This window comes from Neopsephotus bourkii, unplaced genomic scaffold, assembly GCF_033783945.1.
Source record: "Neopsephotus bourkii isolate Nb327-2 ecotype Australia unplaced genomic scaffold, CSIRO-AGI_Nbou_v1 NB_1765, whole genome shotgun sequence".
In the NCBI taxonomy this organism is placed as follows: Eukaryota; Metazoa; Chordata; class Aves; order Psittaciformes; family Psittacidae; genus Neopsephotus; species Neopsephotus bourkii.
In genome coordinates this window covers 3,439,383-3,453,415 of record NW_026902239.1, presented here as the reverse complement: position 1 = coordinate 3,453,415, position 14,033 = coordinate 3,439,383, and the positions used below count along the sequence as shown (strand labels likewise).

The window sequence follows — 14,033 nt, the reverse complement described above, 5'->3', positions numbered from 1 at the left end:
TGTCAAAAAGTAAGAGACATAAGAAGGGCAACAGAGCTTAAATACTTATACAGTTCAAGATTTAAAGTATTCATCATGCTGAAAAGGAAGCATTTAAAAATTCTAAGTTCAGTGGAAACACTGACTTTCAAAGGGGCACCCTGTCCCTCTCCAGGACCTGTGCATATTGTCTACTTCAAGCGGTTAAGGTTGGAAAATGTTTACTTTCCTGTCAGCACTGCAAGGATGGGGAGGCCCAGGGGAGCACTAGGGCTAGGGACAGTGCCTGGCAGGGCAGCAGCAGTGGCTGCCCCAGATCTTCTCCCCATTGCCCTTGGCGAGCCACTCCTGCAGCTCAGGGCCCTGCACATTCATGTCAGTTCAGTCTGTGGCAGTTGTGCTGCAGCAGTGGTAGGAGCAAGGTGCTGCTTTAGCTGCATGTGCTGGAGAAGGAGGTCTGTGAGTTTGGTGGACAGCAGTCACTTTCGCTCCTGCAGCTAAGTCTGGCAGAGTTGTGACCCAAAGTTCTGGGTCGCACACCTGCAAATACGCACAGTCAGGAGTGGGAGGTCCTCTGAGAGGAGGAGCAGAGCCTAGAAAACCAAGATGCAGAGGAGGAAGGCAGGCAAAGGGACAGTAGAGGCTTTACTGAATATTTCAAGTTAATATTGATTTCATGTTTAATGGAAGTTCAAAGTTCACTGGAAAATTCATCCCGTCTGAATTGTAGCTTTCTTCCTTCAGCATTTAAAACCTCAAGTTAAATTACCAAATTAAAGACCTAATAAGTTTCATGTTCTATTTCAAGAAACAGAAGACAAATCTTGTGGGAGTTACTCATCACCTATTACGGAATGAATACTGTCCTTCCCTCAGCTTGCTTCTGCAATCTGTTTGGGTTCTGAGAAGCAAATGGTGAGCAGCAGTACAAAAGTCATGTGGCCAACCATGAAACATCAGACAGTTCTTCCTGAAATTGTCAGTACTGCCAAGAGGGGAGTTTAGATGTGGTCAGCTGGTATCACCAGGCTTACTCACTGTAGCTTAGCCCACAGATTCAAGCTCCATGCTTGTGTAGGCTAGGAAAACTCAATCAAGTTTCAAAACAGAAATAGACATCACTACAGCTTGGAGGGATAAAGGAGGGCATTCCTTTGTTGCTCCCAGAGCAGCACTAATGGGCTCTGGTTTGTAATTTAGAAAGCAAGCTCAATGTTGAGCTGCGGAAGTTTGGTGTAAGCTTAAAATAGAGGCAATTATGCAAAAAGAAGGTTGTTTTCTGACATTGAATAAAAGAAAGGAAAGAGTGATTTCCTGATTAACCAGAAGTATGTGGATGTTCCCAGTCTTGTTGGACCATTGGTCTCTTCTAATCATTGTACTTTTAATTTCTGTCTTCAATAGAAAACCTTTTTCAAAGAAACCTGCATAAGATAGGCAGAAAATAGGAGTAGATCTGACTCCTGACAAGATTAAATAGTACCAGAGTTTTGCCAGTTTCTTTTGTGGTGTGTCCCTCATGACTGCTTACATTTTGTGCTTTATATAAGTGCTACCAAATGATCAAATTAATTACCACAGAAAAAAGTAGTAGCTGTTTTGCTGGGTTCCTTTGAATGTACACACTGGTATTAGCCTGATGATCACCTTTGCCTGATGATGCAGCAGAACTTCCAAACATCACTTTTCTTCCAGTTTACCAGTGCCAGGAACTGTTCTTGATTTTTTTGTGTGTGCTGAAATTAGTATGCAGTATGGCCCAAAAGACTCCTTCCTTGTCCAGAAATGGAATCTTGTGGATATTCTTTTAAACCTAATAGCAGAACTTCTCTGATGATGACAAGCATTCCTTTGACACAGGTTGCTTTACAAAGTCCTATTTCCCTGGACATTCATCATTTCAAACTCCTGTCAGCCCCAGCCTGCTTGCCTGGCTTATCCCTGGGTCATGCACATGCTTGAAGCCTGGAGCTGAGCTCCCCTGGCTGTTTAGTTCTGCACTTTTTTTTTGATGGTTTTCTTCACCATATTATCTTTCCCATTAAACAAAGGCTAACTCCAACTCCTTCACCCCTGATATTCAAAGTGCTTAGCAGATGAATCCACACTTTTCCTAGTAGATGAGTTTGGTATTTTCTTGAGCACTATCTTAAAGGTTAGTGGTTTGTTGCACCAGTCCCAGTGATTTATTTGTCCCTGCTCTTTTTTTATCCTAACATTAAACTAAAACTTACTGCTGGAGTCTGTCTGGTTTGTGCTTCTGCTAGCTGCTCCCGGAGCTCTGAAGACCTATAGAGCTGTGTATCTACAGAAATGCAAGAGTCAGTACACTACATTCTGCCAGCTTAAAGTTTCTCAAACACTTTCTAATTCTTCTACCTTTACACAGTTGTCTGTGGATAAAAGTCAAGCTAGCAATGGTGCATTGAAGCAATCAAAGCTAACTGCAGTAGGAACAACCCCGTGGAGGAAGTGGTAGTTATGATGGCCTAAGGATATGATTCAACAACACAACAACCAGGCATTACAGCTTTTGCCTCTAAAAGAGGAGCTTTTCTACCCCTGCTTCCTTCCTTCCATTCCTGCTGTATCTTGCTCTGCAAGCATCTGAAGTCTTCAGTGTAGAACTACTGCAGCTCTGCTGTGTAAAATGAGGCGGCTGACATGGTGTGAAGAAATTGCCGGAAAATGTACTCTCTGCACTTCAAGACACAGCAGTACGTTGGATCGTTCTCAGGGGAGCAGAACAGTGAGGCAAAATTTAGGCTGTGAACAGAAACACATGCAAGAGATCATAGAGCCTAGCGAAGCATGACTATAACGTTACAGCCCACTCAGAGCTCAAAGTGATCATCAGAGGCGTTTTAGTTGTTGTGTTCAATGGACTACAGCATGAAGAGAAGACTGCCACTGTGTCAGTGTGGAACTGAGAAACAACTCACTTTTAGGACTCCAATTCTTGGAAAATGGCAATAATTCCAAGATGCATCTCCCCATATAGAGCCCAAGCTGCTGAGAAATTATCTCAATGGATCAATACTAGTCTTGGAGTTTGAGATGTCATTCTAGTTTTCTTCATTTGGTTGGAACATTTATGTGTCTTTTAACAAAGTGCATTCCTCGCTTCCACTTTCTCTGTGGCAGAAAAAACTTCTGAGATATTCTTATCCTAACTGATAAAGCGTTTATCTTTCTATTTTACAAGGACTTTGGCCATCTAAATATCATGGAATCACGGAATCAAAGCATCACAGAATGGTTTGGGCCATAAGGGACCTTGGAAGACCACCTAGTTCCCATGCCCCCTGCTGTGGGCTGGGACATCTTTCACTAAATCAGGTCACTCCAAGCCCCACCCAGCCTGGCCTAGAATGCTTGCCAGGGTGGGGCTTCCACAACTCTGGGCAACCTGTTCCAGAGCTTCACCACGCTTATGAAAAATTTCTTCCTAATATAAATTTAACCTAAGTAATGTATAAATTATTCCTTATTACTCAGTTCCATAGCTACAGGTTTGCATACAGCAAGGAATTGTAGGACAGGAATATGGGTGTCATTATTTGTGAAAGAGAAAACATTCAGCTGGAAAAACAAAGGCTGGAGGAATTATCAGCTGAAAATCAGACTCAACATATGGAGATTTCATAAATGCGGTCCCTAGCTTTAATGAGAACAGTTTTTGTTGAAAGCTTTTGTAAATTCCATATGAAATTTTTATTTATCTAAGACAGTGACCACATTTATGTCTTCTCTAATTGTATTATATGTAGCCTCCTTTGAAGTAATTACACTGTTTACATTTCGATTCATTAGCTAAACATCATCACAAAAAAAACCTAAAGCAGTTTGAAAAACAATTCAGCCAAACAAGACTTGAAATTGTATTCTTTTAACAAGGCTGATTATCTTCTCAAATGAATGCCTCAGGACTCAGGGCAAACGACACATCCAACGGACAGGAGCCTCTTAAAATTGCTTCCTGGTGTGCAGACTGTGCTGGTCATTAAAACAGAACACAGCTTCTCCTTAGGTATTAGCTTTCCAGCACCAGTCACTACAGCTATAGTGAAGTATTTGTTTAAATTATATATGTAGTACTTTCTAAAAAATATGCCACCCTAGTTTTTTTCAGTGGATGACCACAGATGGATACTGGAGTATGCCAGTCTGTCAAAAATGAATTTTGATACATTTTGATACAGCAGGTAAATAAAATATGGGCTTTGGTCACCGAAAAAACATAGGGTGTGATAAACCATCTATGCACCAACACAGATTCCCCCATTCTCCTCCTTGCAAGGGAGCACGGTTTGTCACTCTGACCTCCACCATGAATAGAACCAGTTACTGGTGAGATTATAGTGGAACTGTGTGCAGCAATCTGCAACAGACTCCATCACCTGTCCAATTTTGTAGAGATTTTGTTTGGATACCACTTGAAACTTTCAGATTGAAAAAAAAAAAAAGACAAAATACTTCCTAAATATATTTATTATACTATCCATGCTTTGGGCATTTACAGGAAGCCAGAAAAAAAATATTTAGGTTTTAAGCTGATTTAAAAAAAACATTTATTTGGGAAGAATATATCACTGCGGTAGATCATAAAAAGTCTCTGGCTGCCATGTTTATGTTCCTCTGCATGATTTCATGCTGCAAAGCTCAGTGTTTCTGTTTATATACCCAGTCAGTCTCAGACACTGGCATATTGCTAATAATTACTAGCAATTAAAGTCTAATAAAACATTTTCAAATTCCCAAATAATAATTTGGAAATTCGACAATAAGGGGAGAACTATTCTATGGTTATCTAGAAATTACACTGAGTAGTAAAGTCTGCACGACATGGAGTAATAGTTGAGGATCTATATGCCTCCAAATTGGGAAACTGAAAGCAATACCTGTGATTGCTGCCACGTTTGTATTTTTTACAACCCTATGTGGTGTCAGTACTACTGCTTTACAACCAGTATGATCTGGTGTTGCAGAAATGTTACTATTACAATGTCTACTTATACAAACAAAACCTTATATTAAAATAAATTGAACGTGATATTAGAGAAAGTAAAGGAAATTAGGATTTTTAGCACACACTTCTCTCAATGTTCCCAAAGGTTTCTGGGTACCAAATATGTGATTGTGCAATCACTGTAAGAAATGCAGCTGTGTTTATTTCACTGCATAGATCAGACAAACTGTGCAAACTAAGCATCAGCCTCTTGTTCATACATCAGCCTCTTGTTCATAAATCAGAAAAAAAAAATGCAGCACAATATGCAAGATTTACTCAGACCTTCTTTCTGTTCCAAGTGTTTTCAGACTTGGCAGAGCACACGTCCCTTAGAGGACTATGAACATGCTGAGTTTTAAGCATTTCTAGCAAAATAGTTTTTTAGTTAGTTCAAGAAAAATGTATAAACACTTTGCTTAATAGCATAGGAATCAACTTTTAAATACAGTGAGATACAGCTAAAAAAGTTCTGTTTACTGCTTCTTAAAAGTGGGGTGAAAGAAAGTGTAAAGAATTTCAGACTATTTCCTATTTCAGGAATAGCCTCTTTATAGAATTATAGAATAGCTAGGGTTGGAAAGGACCTTAAGATCATTCAGTTCCAACTCCCCTGCTATGGGCAGGGACACCTCACACTAAATCATATCATGCAAGGCCCTGTCCAGCCCAGCCGTGAACACCACCAGGGATGGAGCATTCACAACCTACTTGGGCAACCCATTCCAGTGCCTCACCACCCTTACAGTAAAGAACTTCCTCCTTATACCCAATCTAAACTTCTCCTGTTTAAGCTTTAACCCGTTACCCCTTGTCCTGTCACTACAGTCCCTAATGAAGAGTCCCTCCCCAGCATCCCTATAGGCCCCCTTCAGATACTGGAAGGCTGCTATGAGGTCTCCACGCAGCCTTCTCTTCTCCAGGCTGAACAGCCCCAACTTTTGCAGCCTGTCTTCATATGGGAGGTGCTCCAGTCCCCTGATCATCCTTGTGGCCTTCCTCTGGACTTCTTCCAACAGTTCCATGTCCTTCTTACGTTGAGGACACCAGAACTGCACACAATACTCCAAGTGAGGTCTCAAAAGAGCAGAGTAAAGGGGCAGGATCACCTCCTTCGACCTGCTGGTCATGCTCCTTTTGATGCAGCCCAGGATACGGTTGGCTTTCTGGGCTGCAAGTGCACACTGCAGCCAGATCATGTTCATTTTCTCATCGACCAGCACCCCCAAGTCCTTCTCCACAGGGCTGCTCTGAATCTCTGCCTAACCTGTACCTGTGCCTGGGATTGCTCCAACACAGGTGTAGGACTTTGCACTTGGCATAGTTAAACTTCGTAAGGTTGGCATCAGCCCACCTCACAAGAGTGTCAAGGTCCCTCTGGATGGTATTCCTTCCCTCCAGTGTATCAACCAAACCACACAGCTTGGTGTCATCGGTAAACTTGCCAAGGGCGCACTCAATCCCACTGTCCATGTCACTGACAAAGATGTTGAATAAGACCAGTAACAACACTGATCCCTGAGGAACACCACTCGTTACTGGTCTCCAATAGAATTAAATTTTAAAATTAAAAAAGAAAATGCAGACTATATTTGAGCCCCCTTCCAGGAGTCTCCCTTACGGTATCTTTCCAGAAGTTTACAAATTTATGCCCTGGTTGTACATATGCAGAAAAAACCCAACTAAACCCCAAAACCAGTCTCACAGTGATTCCACTTTGGTTCTTTAACGTGTTGATTTTTTCTGTGCATTGTATTTCATGACAGTTACAACTGAAGTTTCCAATACTAATACATTTACTGTGATTCACAACCAAAACCTATAGGTGCATGTAGTCATCTATGTTTCACTGAAGTCTGTATCTTTTTACCATGCTTTTCCCTGTAGCTGTTTTTTTAATATACTTTGTTAAGGATGCCTTATTTAAACCTGTTATTTTGTGAAGATTAATTTAAGAAAACCTTAAAATAGAAGCCTTCTCAGTAATATCTATTGTACTGTGCCATCATTAACTATTAGGCTACATACAGTTGCCTTCAGTGAAACAGTGCTACTGATTCCCCACTGGATTCTGTCATGTATTCAAGCCTTAAATCTTTTGCTACACAGGCACTCTTTATTCTACAGGAATATAGAACCCGCAGCCACAGGTGTCCTGCTTGGACCTGAGACCTCTCATTGCTATTTCTTTTCAGCCCTTGCAAAGGAAAATGCTTCAAATATTTAACTTTTCCTTTCTTAATTAGAGTTACTAGAGTAAAATCATATTAAACAGAAAACTCTATTATAGTGTTTACCATATGCATTGCTTAGAAACAGCTTTCTGTATAAATATTTCTATGTACATTTATTCTCTTTAGGGCATGGATTTTTGTTTGTTTTTAGGTCTGCATTTGTATATGTCTAACAAAACAGTCTGAAATAGCAAACATGCTTCCCAGTGTCAGTCTGGGAGAACAGACACGTAGTCAGTGGAACTTCTCAGCAATATATCTTCTATCCTGGAAAAATTAGAATCACGTGGTGATTTAAAACATCATAGCAGTTGTATATTTACTGAGCCCCCAAGCTATAGAGGGGGAAGGGAACTAAATTTCCCAAGAAACATGAAGATTTGACTCAAGGCCAACTATGAATCTGACCAAAAAAACTGTAGACTTCAAATAACTCAGTCCTACTTCAGTACTAAGATAAAAATCTGAGTTATATTTCTAGAATATAACTATACATTTCTATATTTCTGAAACATAACTTTATTTCTATAGCTGTAACTATGAGAGCTATATTTCATGCTCTTCAGACATTCAGTAAAGGAAGTCCACTTGCTTGTCTTCGCAGACCTTTTTAGAAAATTACTGTGTTTTCTTGAAGTTTCCAAATGAGGCCCATGAATTAAGATTTTGCATATGGAATTTGCCATTTAAAAAAAAAAAAAAAAAAAAAGAAACAAGTATATTCAAGTTAGTTTTATGCTTTGAGTCTCAAGAAGAAAATTCTAAGTTTGCCTGGTTTTCCTTTAAGCCAAAGGATTAATCAACAGAATTCACCTCCAAATTCTTTCCTGTAAGCTACAAATTCATCCTTGCTCATGATGCCAGCAGAACCTTTGACAAAAATTAAGTTGCTGCTGTGCTTAAACCATAGTTGATCACATAGATCCTAGTTGTCTAGTTGTTTCCTTTTTTTTTTCTTTTTTCCTCTTCTGTCTCATATCCACCTGTTCTATGATCTTTCTGGTAGGAATTGCCTTTATGTGCTCCCTATTTTGTGCCGTTGTGGTTCTTTGCCATGACTGATGATTCAGAAGTCTGTGCAGGTGATTGTGTCGCCAAGCCCATGTTTGTGTATGCTAGAAGTGAGGCTGAAACTGCTTTGAAAAGTTGAACTTCATTTACTGGACCTTCCCTGGCAGGCCTGGGTTGCTTGGTGGTAGCAATACTCTTCAGTGGCATTTCATAGAGAGAATGTGAATAGTGGCTTCTTCCACTGGCATTAAGTGTAAACAACGGGAAAGAAAATAAACCAATATTTGTAGGCACTTCAACAAATTATTGAAACAGCTCAGCAAGTATTTAATTTCAATTGCTACCTTAAGACTGGTTTGGGTTTTTTTCTGCAAGGTCTTCTTCCATTATGGTCGTCTTGTGATAGATTAATAAACAGTTTAAAAAGCAGGCTACAGAAAACAAAAGATGCACCTTGGTTCTTTGTGATATGAGCTGCGTGTTCTATCTTGTAATAAATTAACATTATTCAACATTTAAATATTTAAAAAGGAAAAAAGTAGGTGCCTGCCAAGAACAGGTGTTACAAATTTAAGGTTAAATAAAATGCAAGTCTTTTCCACATATTATTTCCATCAGATACATCAGAAACCATACTCTGCACTAATACACCCCCAGCTGCGCAGAAAAGGTTTTTGTCACATGTTTTCTGGTTTGGGCTTGTTTTTAGAATTCCCACTTTGGTTCTGACCTTGATACAATTCTGTAAATATCATGTTGCTGATCTTGGAGTAATAGTAAACATTGTTACATTTACAGTGAGTAGCTCAATGAGTACCTGCAAAAATAATTCAGCAGGGTGCCCAAGGATAAAGGGTTTGCCCAAGGTATACTTTGAATTATTTTAAAAGCACATGTGAAATTCACTGCTAATACTGAACATGTCTGTAAGCATTTGAAGGAGTGGTGCCATATTACCCAAGCCTTCTTGCAAGTCTATCAATGGGTCATTTCAGTCCTGTAAGAAAGGTTATTCATGATAAAATTAGTGAAAGTTTGGTAGATGGAATCATTTTATTATAATGTATTTCAAGATGTGAACAAGTACTGTCCAAGCAAGACAATGGTGAGAGATGGAGATTAGCAATCATCCTGCACTAAAAGTCTTTTTCCTTCCCACTTTCCCTCCACATTTCCCTTAAATGACTCGTAGCCTTATCCTTCAGAAAACCCTACACTTTTTAGAATATGCCAGCATTTAAAAACATGGAAAACATTTTGAAATAATACTAAATGAGAATACATTATCCCTATGAGAAATCCTCTATGCATTTCTCGCCAATTTTAGTTTTAGATCCCCAACAGAGCTTGAAAAAAATGTATTAGGTTTGGGACAACACGTGAAACACTGAGTGTGCTGGCAGAGCCAATGGCAGACTTTCTTCCTTTCCAACTGGAGTGTCAGTGTTAATAAAGGAACTAATGTAGAGCTCCAAAGTGATTTTTCCTTGGAGGACCTTAGTGCATGTTAAAATATTTATATATTTAGAAGAAGACAAATGTAACTGTAAAATAGCTTCTATATCTATTGAACACATACAGAATATTAGCATTTTTTTATATAACTACAAACTGTTTAAGGAAGAACTTCCTCACTAGGACTAGCTTTGAGCAGTCATCCTACTTCAGAGGCATGCTTACATGTTAAGCGAGAAGAGTCTGCTTCCCGACTGATGCAGCAAGTCCCCTCTGTTCCCCCTCCTTCCTCCCCTCTTCTACAGTGTGGATGACTAAATCACCATACTGCTGATGCAAGGAGATGGCTTATTCAGCATCCACATTCTGGCAGAAGATTTGTTTAGTTTTTAAGCAGGTCACACATGTAATGCTTTGGTAGCTAACCAAGAACTGATTTTTTTTTCAGTAAGGTGAGACTGGATTCACACATAATACTGGTGGAGGTTTTAAACTGCTTGCTCTCATATGTAATAGTATTGACTTCAATGGACTATTCATGTTAGAGATGTGGAAACTGGTTAGTGACAATATAGAAGTCTAAATATTTATATATACTCCGTCGCTTAGCCAAATCATAGTGCATGTATGTACAGAGATACAGTGTAAGTATACATGTTGACACATTTTCAGTGACATTTCTTGAGAGCATATCTGTCATTATTCTGTAAAGCAGAATACAGATGGGCCTAATCCACACAGTTCTACATCCATATTAATCCACTGTTAATTTTCTTTATATATGATTTCAACTTTGCTGTATTGTTCTGCACATTTAACTGGCTGATACACACATACATTGTTATGCTGCTAGTTGTATACCATAAACAAGTGCTTCACTTCATTTGCACAGGTATGTCACAGACTATGCTCTTCACTGCTCTTAATGAGAAGTTCAACGCAACTTGGCAGTGTGCTCCTGCAGCCCAGAGAGCCAGTTGCATGCTGGGCCACATCAAAAGGAGTGTGACCAGCAGGCTGAGGAAAGTGATTCTCCTTTTCTACTCTGCTCTTGTGAGACCCCACTTGAAGTACTGTGTTCAGCTCTGGGGCCCCCAACACAAGAGGAACATGGACCTGTTGGATCAAGTCCAGCAGAGGGCCATAAACATGATCAGAGAGCTGGAACACCTCTGCTATGAAGACAACTGAGAGAGCTGGGCTTGCTCAGCCTAGAGAAGAGAAGGCTCTGAGGAGACCTCACAGCAGCATTCCAGTACCTAAAAAGGACCTACAAGAAATCTGGAGAGGGACTTTTTACCAGGGCATGCTGTGATAAGACAAGGGGAGATGGTTTTAAACTGAAAGAGGGCAAACTTGGATTGGACATTAGAAATAAATTCTTTAATGTGAGGGGATGAGACGCTGAAAGAGGTTCCCCAGAGAAGTTGTAGATGCTCTGTCTCTGGAAGTGTTCAAGGCCAGGATGGATGGGGCTTTGAGCAACCTGGGCTAGAGGAAGGTGTCCCTACCCACAGCAGGAGGGTTGAAAGTAGATGATGTTTAAGGTACCTTCCAACCCAAACCATTTTATGATTCTTTTTTGGAATGTGATGCCATAGTAATGTCATGCTTCCATGAGTACAAGGTGCCAATCTGTGAAATACATCCGAGATTAATTATAGATGCCAAAGAACAAGGTACTTTCATCACTGTCTTGGAAGCCTTTACAACTGACTTGCCATCTCATGTTAATTGAATAGGGTGTTCAGAAAGAAGAATCTGATTTTATTTGCATGCATATCTCAACACAAAATGCAGAATAACTTCTTTGAAGTTCTTCTTCAAAGCATCTTCAAAGCTGGGCCTCTAGTTTGTAAGGAGATATACATGTAAATAAAATCAGATTCAATTGACTTTTTAATTTGCTTCTTTAACAATAACATTGTTACTATTAAAACTGTTACCCTTGGAGCAGTTCAGTCAACAAGTATATACAAACGCTGCCACTGTAACACAATGGTGTCAGAAAAAAAGCCTTATTAAGGAAGAAAACAGCATTTTCTGAACTGCGAATCATTACCACAATACAAAATTATGCAAGAGCTCAGGTAAATGGAGATAATCCAAAACAGATATTATTTTTTTTCCTGGTGAATTTATGATATCTTTGATTTCAGACAACAATGTTATCTGCAATAGGATTTGCAGTATCACATCAAGACCATGGTACCTTTGATTCTTTGCTCTTAACTTACTGTTATCTTATATAAGAAATTAATTATTCACTATAAAATTACTTTCATTATGAAGACATACAATAAAATCTCATGCTTTCCCAGTTGCCTGCCCTTGTGGGCTCTGCTAAATCAGATAGAGAAGTTAACAGAAATATTTTAATAATAATTCTAATGTCATGTAGCATGCAGTGATAAGAAATGCACTTGGAGCAAAACATTACCTGTATGCTAAAATGGATTGTACATCTTTGTGGGGTGTTCAAGGGAATTCAAAACCACACTGCTATCTACAAACTGCAAGGTGGGTACACTCACCTGCTTATAAAGCATGTGAGAAATTGGCTGAATGAACAGAAACATTTCCGGAGTTACCCTGCAGAAACAGTCATTATCTCATACAGATCTCTCAAACAGCTACAAAAATCTGTCCGTAAATCTTGTTTTTTCCAGTTTTTGTAGCCACCCGAATACATATACACACATATGTATGCGTGTGAATGATTCTACTTGGGCAGCCCTGTGTCTGAGAATTTGTAACTGGCTTACAGCCTGTGTGATTTTTGCTAGTGTGCCAAACTAGATATCATACACTTTTTGTATTAAGGAATAAAAAAGATGATAAAAAACTATTCCTGCTTCCCTGTTTGCCCCTTCAGACTTGTACCACCACCTTCTTGTTTGATCTGTCTCCAGTGTTGTAGAGTTTTCTTCTCACCCAGGCCTTTTTTCTTTGAGACTTGTAGCCTACAGGTAAACACCCATAGACTGTTTATTGTACAAGTGAACTGTCACTGTATCACCAGTATGGCTCCCTTGCAACAGAACTGTTCATAATGTATCAGAACTGATCCAGCACATCAGACCCAAGCTGTATCCTGCTGCAAGGAATCACTTTTCTGTGCAGAGTTACCTTCAGTGGACATTTAGTCCTAGTCCTTCACCTAAGAGTCATTGCAAACAATCTCCCTTTAACAGCACCACTTTCTGGACTCGGAGTGACCGCTCAGTCTCACTGGTGCAGTGTCCCACATAAGTCTTGATGAAGCACTGTTATATCTAATAGCCCCTTCAGTATAATTCAAGATCCGTAAGAAGGTTCAGATCAGGATACAAGTAGGGAATCAGTTTCTGGTATCGCACAAGGTTTAGACAGAGGTACGAGTGCATCCTAGCTGCATATCTGTTAAGCTATGCCATAGCTTTTTATAGAGACATACCCTTGCAAACACCAGCAAAAGCTTCTGGCTGATGTTTTCACTCTGTCTGATGAGGATTATACCGCCTTTCACAGCTGGTAAGTAATGTCTTACAGTTTATGTCAGAAAACACACACAAACATGTTTCTCAGGTAAAAAACAAGGTCTTGTTGCAAGTAGAAGATATTCCAATTGAGACACAAATTGCAGAAAGGACTTATAAGTTCATCTTGCTAGGCAACAAACTACTGCCACATTGAGTAAAAAACACCATGAAATACCAGCTGCAGCTGGGAAAGATGTACCAAGCATTCCAGTCCACAAAGCCAGGAAGCACTGATGAGATAAGCAATGACCACAAATGCAATTGAGTTCCCCCACAAGAGCGACAGCATTGGGAAACAGACTTGGTATTAATTAATAAGGCGAGGTAGGCATGCCCTGCCAGTATCACCTGCCTTGAAAATTACGTTCCTACAAGACAACTGCTCAGGGCTGGAACCAAGGTTGGGAAGAGACTGAAGGCTGCATCAAGCTGAACACGGCAGCAGGGTCACCCGCATCTTAACTTGACTCAGTATTCTCCTCTCCTCCCCCGGAACGTCTGTTGCGGTGGTGAAGCTGTATGACAGAAAAGCAGGTCGTCCGTGTCTATCACACGGTTACCTACCGCTGCTACTGCTGAAGGGATCTCACAGCCGGGGAGGGGGAAGGCTAAGAACGGCCGAGGCTGAAAGCGCTCCGGAGCGCGAAGCGGTGCTGCCCTCTGGGGCACAGGACTCGCCACTGATGGCAGCTTGTCCCTAAACCTTGTAACCTGCAAAACCATTCACGCTCGAGCTACTCTCTCTGTAGGCGACAAACACAGATCTCCGAATGTCTCAAGGAGCACAGAAGACGCTACTGCTGAGGCGGCGACAACCCGTTTCTG

General features: G+C 40.2%; 1 protein-coding gene and 1 long non-coding RNA gene across 2 annotated transcripts in view; both read right to left on the bottom strand.

The window, feature by feature from the left end:
• Positions 1-14,033, bottom strand: part of REPS1 (RALBP1 associated Eps domain containing 1) — a 499,053-nt gene that overhangs the window by 402,040 nt on the left and 82,980 nt on the right. The gene's annotated exons all lie outside the window — the stretch shown is intronic.
• On the bottom strand, positions 642-3,047 carry LOC133225626 (uncharacterized). The gene is made up of 2 exons (XR_009729215.1): positions 2,922-3,047; positions 642-2,745 (listed from the first exon to the last, which is right to left on the bottom strand). It is a non-coding gene; the product is annotated as an uncharacterized LOC133225626 (long non-coding RNA).